Here is a 12,667-nt window from a genome sequence, read left to right as displayed (position 1 = left end):
TGTCCTGTGTACGTTCATACTGGGATAAAGTATTACAAGAAAACTGCTTTGCTCTTAATTTACTGAGAATTCTTAGTGATTTTAATTTCTCTGACATAAACATGAAAGAACTCTAATACAAGATCTGAGGTTTCCGTGGTTATCCGTGGTAAAAATCTTCTTAGTATCCTCTCATATTAAAGTTGTTGAAATTACCGACGTTTCGGTGTAACTTTCTGCCTCATAATAGTATTTCTAAATTAACACTATGTTTTATACCTAAAATGCTAGTCTTTGAAAGAATTTAACCTATAATTTTATAACAATTATTTATTTTAATCCGTCTGATAACAATATTTAAAATTTCTTATAATTAAGATAATAAAATATCATTCATGTTCCATATCGATTGATCGATTTACATTTTCGGAACATTTACACAACATGTTTCGGTTTTTATAAAACCATCATCAGGTGTAAAATATATCTAAGAACTTAAAACTCAATTATGATTTCTGTAGTTTTTTGGTGATGTTTCATTACGTTTGTTTTTCCATTTTTGGGCGGAGGTGTTGTTTTTCTTAAATGTTATTAGATGTACATATCGGCCAAAGATGTAGGAGTGAGTGTCCCGATATGTCCAGAAGTACTACTGTCTTCGAATAGGTGTGGGTCGCCCAAAAATGGAAAAACAAACGTAATGAAACATCACCAAAAAAACTACAGAAATCATAATTGAGTTTTAAGTTCTTAGATATATTTTACACCTGATGATGGTTTTATAAAAACCGAAACATGTTGTGTAAATGTTCCGAAAATGTAAATCGATCAATCGATATGGAACATGAATGATATTTTATTATCTTAATTATAAGAAATTTTAAATATTGTTATCAGACGGATTAAAATAAATAATTGTTATAATATTCACAATATGACGCAATTACACTATCCTATAATTTTATGTTCTTTCGGAGTACAAATGAAGATAAGAAATTGTGGGGGGGGGGTATTTGCGAACGAAGTGCTGAGTATTATAATTGTACCTGGAAGTAATTAAGAACTAATGAAAATTATATAATGAGTAGCTTAAAAATTTCTTACCTAATATTTTTAACTAAGAAGAAAGGTATGTAATTTTTAAAAAAATGAAAATTTTGGGAATTGTGAACAGTGTTATTGAACTGAATTTATTTCTAACACCATCACGGTTTAAATATTATTTTTCAATCAGCCCATCAGTTTTATGTCTAATGAAATTTGGATGTTGTAACAAAAGAATATATGAAGACCAAAGAAACATGGACGAAAGCCCTGAGACGCAGATCAGTTATTAGACCACAGAAGAAAATTAGATATTTTAGACGAACATGATATGGATTTGTCGAAATCAAATTATCGAAGTACGTATAAATAAAACTGATCAGATAATATTAAAAGAATCAAATTTCATTATACACTTAAAATAACTTTTAGAGTACGGGCTGGACGATTTTCAAAACTGACTGCTAGAAGGTTACGCTTTCGAGAGGCCGAAATAGGTCATTTATTGGTCTAACTTCGTGTGTAGAAGAATGAGATATATCGTAAAAGAAAGACAGGCTTTATTAAAGTTATGATTAAATGTAATTTAAAGACAAAATTGGATTAAAATATATAATAAAATACAGGTCAATACACAAAACAATTTTTTTAGGATGTTAAAAATTTAAAATTTAAATTTTAAAATTTTAAAAAATAAAATTTTAAATTTTAACATTTAAATTTTAAATTTTAACTTCCTAAAAAAAAATTGTTTTGTGTATTGACCTGTATTTTATTATATATTTTAATCAAAAACACAAACATGACGCATGTAAACCTTGAACAAAATTGGAGTTAAGGTACTAACATTCCAAATGTTCTTGGGAATAGATTTATACGTACCCACAAATTTTGTATAAAACATTTTATTTTACTTGTTAAAGATTACAAACATGAGAGGGATGCAAAATTTTGAGTTTATATTTGAAGATTTTTACGGCGATGGGTCTAAAGATGGCTGTCCTCTGGGTTGTTGCGCATTGTAGCCTTGTAGAAGTTTACCGACGTTTCAGAGGTACTTGCTACATCCATTATCAGGGCGATGATGGAGAAAGCAAATACTTTTGAAACGTCGATAAACTTCTACCATATTACACGACGCAACAACCCAGAGGACAGCCATCTTTAGAAATTTTATTAGAATTACGGATTTATACATATGTATATATTGTTTTATTCAGGTTGAAGTGGCTTATCTGCTGTCTATTGTGTTCTGTATCAGCCTGTTGGTTGACACAGTGAATGGTACCATCACCTTTAAGGTTTTCCTGCAAGTCATGGAGCCCAGCCTCGAAGTCATTGTAAGTACTTACATTTTCGTTGTATTTTTATTATGTCTGGACTGTAAGGAAAACCACGTCTGTAGTGGATGATCATTCGGTCGCTTTATTAAAAAATATATGTTGGGCCTGTAGTTAGTTATAATTTTGTCTGTTATGACTTCTAAAGTGTTACGCCCTTTATAAGTCCAAGTGTCTGCACTGCTATATTTAATTAACAACAATATATTAGCTGTTTTCTTATCAGAATGTCTGGTATAGTATATTAAGATGTTTTACATAGATTTTTTATTATTATTATCAGTAGTGATTGCAGTATAAAGTTAAACTTTTAGGTTCATGAGAACTTTGTAAATAGAAATCTGGCACCATTTTGTATGAGGGTATTAAGATGGCTGTCACGTTAGTTCTGTGGGTCCAATAGCCTTGTGTGGCAGAATGAAGAATGAATGCAGAAATTCAATTCGGGAACTTCAAGCAATGCCAAATCGACTTCCCAAACGTTAACCTCTAAACGGAGAAGACTTTAAACCAATGTCAGAAAAAGCTTATCCCTTATCCGGTTTCATTGTGTTCCTCGGAGGTCTTAAATAATGATCTAATAAATTTTGTTTCGTCTTTGGTTTCAATTCCATTTTGGGGCAAAGGGGCCAAACGACTTTTTTTTATGGACATTGCTCTCCAGTTTCCATATATGGATCTGAAGATCTTCGGAAGAATGGTAGTCGAGGAACGCAAACTGGATTTGCATTCATGGAAACATATTGAGAATAATCTATTAATTAAAATAAACTAACAAGACGGTTTTCGACCAAACTTATGCACCGAAACTTTCAACTTTATCATGCTTTCTTTACATGAAATAGGCACGTATAAAATGAACTCATAATCGTGAGGTTGTGTCCGTCTTTCCATCTTCAGATTTGACTTTGTATCTGTTGAGAGGAATTAGATTAAATTGGTAATCCAAATCAGGCTATAAATCAGTTGCACATCATTCTAATTTCTTGGAAACTAATTTGGATTCAAAAACTTTCCGAGTATTCTCATTACGAGATTTTATTGTCCCTAGTTAGGGTTGCCTTTCCTTAAGAATCGGTAAAGTAGCGTGTTGTGACTTCGGTGTATCGACTCGTGGAGAGGGATTACAATTTCACATGACAATTAAGTTGACTGAAATTTTGGAGAGGATGAATCTTTATCCTCCCAAAACGGAGAATGTCGTTTTTGGTTTTTAGTTTTGATAAAACCGAAGACTGTTGGGATTTTGGCAACTCGGTGCTTGAACGCCACTGGAACATTCTACTTGTATCTTTATAGGAGATGCTTGTAACACAAAAGAAACTTTGTTGCGTTTTGTTTCGTTAACAATTTCAATAAATCATTTAACTTTAAATTTTTAATAACCTTGCATAACATTGTCTCTTTGCTAGTTTTAATAACGTGTCCACGTCTTTTTGAAAAGTTTATGAAGATAAGAATTATGTCTTCATGCCGTAAGATGTCACATCTAAGATTTAGACTCATAATATTATTTTGTGATGATGTCTATTGTGTAATTTTCGTGGAGTTTAATGTGAAATATGGGACCAAGTCTTTCGCGTGTCTTCAGCGAAGTACACTTGACTGGACTGGTCGAGTCTATTAACAGACACAGGTTGGCAAGAAAATATAAGTTTTTACAAACTATAGGCATAATGAATTCATTTTATACAGAAAACAATCTATCTAAATTTAAAATTTTAACAAAATAACAATAAAAATTCTTCGTAATTGTAGCACGAATTTGGTAGTAATAGGTAAATGTTTTCAATCTTTAATATAACTACTTTTCCACCATCCCTCGTCTTGATTTTTTACAGCGGAGCAAATTTGTGCGATTTTTCCCACCAGAATTATTTTTCTTTCCATCTTGGGTAGACCACGAACAACCATGAAGTTACATATGATTACCAACTACTACTCGTACATGTGCCTTGTGTGACATTCTCACAACACTCAAAAATGAATAAAAATTCTGTCGTTAATTCGAACCAGTCGCCAGAAAAATGGAATTTAGCCAACTCCCGAAACGTCGTGTAACAATATATAAAGTGAATCTCCGTCAAAATCTCAAATCCCATAATGTCAAATATAATATATAATATTTACACAATATGTCTCTTCACTGTGAGGTATTTATAATTTTTATTTAAATCCATTTCACAGATACAATGGTGAACGAATTATAATTAGTTGTCTTGTTACGTAGTGGCGTATTCTGCAGTGGAAATGTGCAACTAAGATATAAACCAGTGGTTTTCAACCTGGGGTACGCGTACCCCCGGGGGTACGCGAAGAAATCTTAGGGGGTACGTGAAATTTAAAAATATATATATATATATTATTTTATGATAAACACTGAATAATCAGTAATGTAATTTATTTAATTTATTTTAGATGTAGATTATATACTATGTATAACTTGAATTATACACCAACAACTTTGGGGGTACAAAGTTGAAGAGAAATTATATCTGGGGGTACGCGAAGACATCTTAGGGGGTACGTGAAATTTAAAAAAATATATATATTATTTTATGATAAACACTGAATAATCAGTAATGTAATTTATTTAATTTATTTTAGATGTAGATTATATACTATGTATAACTTGAATTATACACCAACAACTTTGGGGGTACAAAGTTGAAGAGAAATTATATCTGGGGGTACGCGAAGACATCTTAGGGGGTACGTGAAATTTTAAAAAAAAAAAAAAATATTATTTTATGATAAACACTGAATAATCAGTAATGTAATTTAATATATTTTAGATGTAGATTACGTAAAAAAAAGTTGAATACCACTGTTATAAACCGTCGGAAGAAATATATTAAAATGTATTTCCATTGAAATGATGAACTCCTGATGAGGGGGTGCTGTTCTTAACTTCGGTAACCTAGCTTTATGACGTCAGTTTTACTCATACAGCTAGATAACCAAAGAAAACATCAGCGCCAATATTTCACTGAAGTACTGTATTTAGAGGTACTTACTTATAAGTACTTACCGTAAACTTTCACGAGTTGATTGATGTTCTGTCTGAGCTGACAACTAAAATAAATTTTTCATCGAATAATCGAAACATTTTTATAGTTTATGTACTATTTATGTACTGGGGTCTCGGGTTCGATTCCCGGCTGTGCCCGAATTTATAACTTGTGTTGGGCAACCGTGGTCTAGGCAACACGGAGTTTTCCTCCGTGGCATCCCAACAATTACTCCATTCACACACAGAAGAAGGCAATGGCAAACCACTTCTGGATCATCTGCCAAGAACGTATATGAACAGGTCCCAGTCCGAGAAAATGATGGAAGGATCCTGTTCATATGGACCTGTCCTCAGACAGAACACTAAATAATACGAGGGTCGCTCATTAAGTAATGCCCCACATTTTTTTCCTCAGAATATATTTATTCAAGATGGCTCAAATTTAGTGACAATATAAATCAATGTTTCCCTTACACATACTATTTTTCCACATAGTCCCCATCAACTTGTACGGCTTTACGCCATCGTGGAACAAGAGCATGCATGCCTTGCCGGTACCAGCTCTTGTCCTGTGCACGTAGCCATGTCCTCACTGCTTGAATCACGCTCTCGTCATCTTCAAACCTTGTTCCGCGGATAGCATCTTTAAGTGGCCCAAAGAGATGGAAGTCAGAGGGTGGATGGGGCAGCACCGTCCAACCCAATTTGGTGATTTCTTCCCGGGTTCTCGGACTTGTGTGAGGGCGTGCATTGTCGTGCAGGAGCAAAATTTCTGCTGGATGCTTGTGAGGCCGAACTCGTCGGAAACGCTTCTTGAGGGTTTCAGGGTCCTGATGTACGCGTCTGAATTGATGGTCGCACCTCTTGGCATCACATCCACAAGAATGACTCCATCACTGTCCCAAACGACAGTCATCATGACTTTTCCGGCGGAGGGATTTGACTTGAATTTCTTCTTTCTCGGTGATTGAGGATGATGCCACTCCATTGACTGCCTTTTTGTCTCCGGCTCAAAGTGGTGTATCCAGGTTTCGTCACCTGTAATGATCCGGGACAGAAAGACCTCTCCCTTAGCATCAAAATGCTCCAACAATTCAGAAGAAATCGTTTTCGTTTGAATCCTGTGGTCTGCTGTGAGACTTCGTGGAACCCATCTTGCGCACACCTTCGAATATCCGAGAGCCCGGATAATTGCAATCACACTTCCATTGCTGACTGAAAGCTGTTGGGCCAATTGTCGAGTTGTGATGCGCCGATCCTCACGAATAATGGCATCCGCGCGGTTCAACATGTCTGGAGTGGTGGCTGTGGCAGGACGCCCAGAGCGCGGCAGATCACGGAGCTCGGTTTCTTCACTTCCTGAAGCTTTAACTGTCTTAGCCCAGCGACCAACGGTACTCCTATCGACTGCACAGCTTCCATACACAGCACACAAACGTTTATGAATGTTCACCACAGTTTCTTTTTCAGCAAAAAAGAATTCAATTACAGCTCGTTGCTTGTAACGAGAGTCGTTCACAGACGCCATTTTAACAGTTCACTACAGCTCCGCCATCGGTTGGAATCATTTGAAACTCCGTACACGAACGCGGGAAACATCAAATCTCAAGCATGTAAAAGTACACTTTTCTATCTTCATTATTGGCTGAGAAAAAAAATGTGGGGCATTATTTAATGAGCGACCCTCGTAATAATACATATATATTTATTTAGGATGTTTCTTCTCGTACCAATGGTGTTCCGGATCACTGGTGATATTTCTAGTCCATTTAGCACAAAATTGCCGGGTTTTTTTTATAACCGTTCTTCACTCAAGCATTATATATACTTAGTGTAATTTCTTGGTTGGTGCGATAAAGTTTTAAAAATAGAGAAGAAAGTCTGACATGGAAACCCATTTCACGAGCCACAACGCCAAGTCTGTGGTCAGCATTCCAATCATACCTGATGTTCGTTGTCTGGTCGAGCAGACCAACCCAGGTACAGAACGGGTACTCGGAGGGTGGGTTGGAACCGGCCTGCCTCCTCGCTTGCCGCGGCTAATATAACAATACATTTCGTGGTATAAGAACCGACTGAATGGTTTGCTTGAGGCATCCAGAACTGGTTTTTTATGGTTATACTCTCTTACATGCATTCGGTCTGTTTTGTGAGCTTTATATTTCGACTTCATAGCACTCTCTTCTATAGCACTATCAACAATTTTTCGGCTGATAACTTTGAAGTTACCCCGAAGGAAACTGTAGATGTCTGCTAGTTGAGAAATTCCTCGGTTTTAATGAAAATATTATAGGATTTGGGGTTTTAGAGGCGGTGAGTCTGAAGGTGGCTGCCTTCTGGGTTAGCGCCGTGTAGTCTGGTAGAAGTTTACCACACTTTCGATGGTTATTTCTACCCCCATCATCAGGGCGATGACTATCGTAAACTTCTACCAGACGCTTAAGCCTACAAGATATATATCTTCGTACACTACTTTGTTCACAAGAGTCAACCACGGTTCTTATTCTGAGCTATTTGAATCCAATCCACACCCGAAACCGGTTTTTCTTAAAATATGTTCTCTCGATTATTTCATCCTCCTGCTGATGTGGTCGCTGGGACCATGGGTTCGAATCCCACTCAAGGCACGGATGTTTGTCCGCGTTTTTCTGTGTTGTCCTGCCGATCCCTCGTCCAAGGAATCCTACCAGCCAGCATAGCTAATGTGCGACCTTGTGGAACACCGTTGAATGTTGTGCGTTGACATTTTGTTGAAGTATTTTAAAAAAAAATGTAGATATTATTGAGAATATTTTAAAATAATGTAAAAACCACAGTGTGACTAAAACATATATTTTTTTTGTTTGATGGTGTGTACGTAGTTTTGAATAATTGTAATTTTACATGCGAAACGTTTCTAGTATTGCGAGTGTTATAGAAACCTAAATATTGAACCTTTTGGAATCCTACACAAATGTCTTGTACCGTTAATTTAATTTATATTAAAATTTTGTATCAGTATAATGGGACAGCTTTACTTTTATCAGTTCAGGAAACACTTAATCAAACTTCTGTTTCGATACGATCTATTGTCACGCATGGCTGGCTTTCCTAATGTGTTGAAAGTTGTCTCCCTGCAATTACTATAAAGTTATCTAAAAGTTACGTACACAAAATTTTTGAGACATGTTTTGTTCGCCAACAAAAATAAATTGCACTGGAAAAAAAAAGTTTCTTAAGTGTAGGATATGTCGAGAGCGTGACAAAGTTTGACGGATATCGTCCAAACTATCGCCATTTAACGGCGAAGTTCGACCGGGACTGTTTCTCTCCTGCGCGCTTCCAGCGTCAGGGGAATGTTTCACCAGACGAGATATTTTCAATTTGTTTTCCGAAAGAAAATCGAGAAATGTTTCCCTAAATTAATTCTATGAAGTTATGTAAGAACGAGTTGCCACGTAGTGTTCGACAATGAACATTCGCTGCGCTTGTGAAAAAGACATCCTTGCACTTCGACTGTTGAAAGACGACTGACGGGACTGGAGCGAGTGGGTTACATCACGTGACTTGACCTGCGTGAGGTCCTCTATAGTCACAGCGATGTTGTTTATTTGTTAATTGAAGCATATTGTATTGAATTACAACTATCGACAAATATTTTATCAGCTATTGTCACCGGCATAAAGGACCTCACTTTCGAAGTAATTAATTTAACCTGAACGACGTCAGAGTCTTTGGTTTATATTTACATGTTTCTGGGCAGAATGATGTTGAATTATGTTTCCAGTATAGACAACATTGAGTATGTTATGAGTTGTTGGTTACGTAAACGCCCTTTCTGACTTCTTTGTAAATTTTAAAATGTAGTTGGTACTGATGTTAATTTCTTTAATATAACAAGATTTATTCGTACACAGATATGCTGTTCCAAGGCAGATATCATACGAGAAAATTACTTATTAATTTTTTCGTGAAACAGTAACAAATCAGAAATACATTCACGGACAGGTTAAGAGAAAATCAGATTTGAAGAATGCTTTCTACCGTTCACAATATTGTATCTGTTTACATCGTAAAATATAAACAAATCGAAACGTAGGCTGTGTATGTACAGAGTACTTCAAAAAGGTTTTGCCAAAAACTTACCTTAAGTTCAGGGGGTTGAGATAATACGATAACGTTTCTTGTACCTTCAAACTTTCCCTGTAGTCTGCAAGGCTTTTGTAAACCATCTCGATTATTTCTGTCCATACGTCAGGTGGCTGAACGGTGAACAAACCATATGTTCTTCTACAGTTATCAACAAACACATTTCCTCATAACTGATTCGGAATTTACATGTGGGCCTGCATTCATGGGAAATGTTTTAATCGTCTAAACCAGTGGTCTTCAACCTAGGGTAAGCGTACCCCCGGGGGTACGAAGACATCTTAGGGGGTACGTGAAATTTAAGAATATATATTATTTTATGATAAACACTGAATAATCAGTAATTTATTTAATTTATTTTAAATGTAGATTATATACTATGTATAACTTGAATTATACACCAACAACTTTTGGGGTACAAATTTGAAGAGAAATTATATCTGGGGGTACGCGAACAAAAAAGGTTGAATACCACTGGTCTAAACCTCCTGTACACATGAAATGCGTTTGACTCAACCTCCTTGAAACGTCCTGTATAAGGGAAATACTGATTATTGTAACCGATCGGTCATGCCGCACGGGAGAAAATGTTATAATCGGCCGTGGTCGATGTCGGTGTCGGCTACCGTTGTGTCGTAATCCAGTTTTTGCCTCTGCGATTACTCAGGTGTAATAAGACGTGAAGGAATTTGATATAAATAAAAAGCCGAGTTAATGAGATTCTTCATCAAGGGGTTTGTGGGAGTTAGCAGACAATCAGGCTTGTTTGTGTTTGATAGGGTTACACTTGCACGTTGGAAAAGCTAAGATTCCCCTATAGGGTGCCTCGGAGTTGTATAAAATATATAATATAAGTGCCCCGGGATAGCTCAGTCGGTATAGTGACGGGCTGGACGACTGGGGTTCGATCCCCGATGGGGGCAGAGGATATTTCCTCTAGCCTCTGCCCCCAGACAGGCACTGGGGTCCACCCAGCCTCCTATCCAATGGGTACCGGGGTCCTTTACCAGGGGTAAAGCCGGCAGGGGCGTGATGCTGACCACTCACCCCCATCTAGTGCCGAGGTCAAGAATGAGTAGGATCTCTACCGCCTCTCCCCCCAAGCGCCTAAATGGGGTATAGTGGGACAGCTTTACTTTATTTTAGCTGTGGCATAGGTTTTCTTATTGGAATGATTGTTAGATATTAATTCTTCAGCACGAATATTGTTGGATGACGCACTGATGTACATATAGCACTGTTACAAAAACCTGTACGTCTGCGATTAATCCGTGAGTGTAATGATTGAATGATTGGTTGGCGTCAGTTAACTGCAAATCGCTTTTGAAATTGTTTAATTTCTAGCCTTGGATCCAGGTAAAGTGATGATACATTTCGATAATAGGTGATTAATGAAGCAATACATTACAGACACGAAGTGTCTTCTAGAAACAAAGTCAATTAGCTCAGGGGTAAACGTAAAAAATTCTCACTTTTATACCGAAACTTGAATTTTGTAGGTTTGTTGTGTTTTTTCCGCGTTGTTTTTGGATTGGTGGACTAATTATTTTTTTTTGTCAAAATAACTTTAACTGGTCGGACTGTTCTGTGTCCGAGGTCAAACCTGGCAGTTGGTTCACGTGTTGTCGCTTTGTAACACCTACTCTTGCATACGTTCAATTAACAGTGGCACGATCTGTTCTGGGTGAAATATTGTAATGGTCTGTCAAAGTACGGAGTTAAAATAAGTTTTAAACTTCATGAGTGCGTATGTTTCTCAGATGACCAAATCACAGTCAGAAATAAATGTCTTTTGTCAAGAATTCAAAATTCCAATACCTGTGAATGTTTTTGTTTTTTTATAAATTTAGTACTGGAACAATAGAATTCTACTTTCATCACTTATAAGGAGTCAAAATCTGTGGTCGATTCCAGAAATTGACGATATTTCTGAACAACTTGATGAAAAAAATAAGTAGAATGAAGCAATTATATAATGGAGAGGTTCATAATTTCTGCACGCCACAAGATTTTATGACTGTTATCAAATTGAGATTAATTAAGTGGGCGGAGCACGTTAGCACGTAAGGAAGAGACGAGAAATGCATATTACGTGTTAGATGGAGAAAGTATGGATCATATAAAGGACACCTAGAAGATTTAGGCATAAAAGGAAAGCTGATGTTAAACATGGATGTCTGAGACATTTTGTATACAGGCTGTCTCCGGCTTGAATACAGTGGTGGTGTCTTGTAAAGACGTAACGAACTTTCGAATTCCATTAAAGGTGAGTATATTTTGATGATTTGAAAAAGTATCAGCTTCTCAAGTAGCATTTATAAATAGTTAAATATGTATTACTCAATTTTTTTAAGTACGAGTTGTTAGGTCCATATTTTATGTCATGTTACTATTTCTCGGTTCGTCCTTTAGCAGACCCGAAAACTAAGATTAATTGAGATATTTTTTATCTTTAAGATCCACCATAATATTAGCTAGCCTTACAGCTGCACCATTGTTTGTCAAAGTGTGGTCCGCTAGCTCCCAGAGAGTCGTAGAATGTTCCAAGGTGTTTGAGAGAAAACTTCAAATCGAACTTCGTACTGTTTTAAAACGACCCATCTGAAAACATGGCAAGGAGATAACTTTTGAACAAAGCACTCGAAATGAGTTAAAAAACAGCAGCTTATATAAGAAACGTATAATAATTCCATTTTAATTTTTTGTAGTATTCATTATAAATTTTTTTCAGTTGACTGCATAACTCCGAATTCTTAATTAACTTTCCAAAATGAAAATTAAATGATGAAGACTATGTACATTCTTGTGAGCTTACGTAATGAATTAAAATAAATTTAAATTTTTTTGTCAGTATGTTGCGTCTATTTTTGAACACACTGTAGCCTATTGTATATGTATTGGCATAAACTTAGGCTGCTTTATGCATTGACTTCACCAAATATTATTTGAAATTCTTTGGGTGGGAAAACCTCTTGAACGTGGATGTCCAGTGAAAACATCCAGGCTGTGGCCTAGGCGTCCAGAATTCCCTGTGCATATGTTAGCTTGTATATATATATATATACATATATATATACATATATATATATATATACCAAGGGCCATCATAAATTAGTAAAGCGGTGTACCATTTATCAGTAGACATCAACAAAGTCCATTATTC

General features: G+C 36.1%; 1 protein-coding gene across 1 annotated transcript in view; it reads left to right on the top strand.

Moving 5' to 3' along the window:
* Nucleotides 1-12,667, top strand: part of LOC110829592 (alpha-2 adrenergic receptor) — a 298,408-nt gene that overhangs the window by 13,661 nt on the left and 272,080 nt on the right. Inside the window, exon 2 of the mRNA XM_022063458.2 lies at nt 2,244-2,363. The gene's annotated coding sequence lies outside the window, so the exon portion shown is untranslated. The remainder of the gene's footprint in view (nt 1-2,243; nt 2,364-12,667) is intronic.

The sequence above is a fragment of the Zootermopsis nevadensis genome, unplaced genomic scaffold, assembly GCF_977971745.1.
Source record: "Zootermopsis nevadensis isolate Lab colony 2312 unplaced genomic scaffold, Znev_1.0 Znev_ptg000005l, whole genome shotgun sequence".
In the NCBI taxonomy this organism is placed as follows: domain Eukaryota; kingdom Metazoa; phylum Arthropoda; class Insecta; order Blattodea; family Termopsidae; genus Zootermopsis; species Zootermopsis nevadensis.
This window is presented reverse-complemented; position numbering and strand designations above follow the sequence as displayed.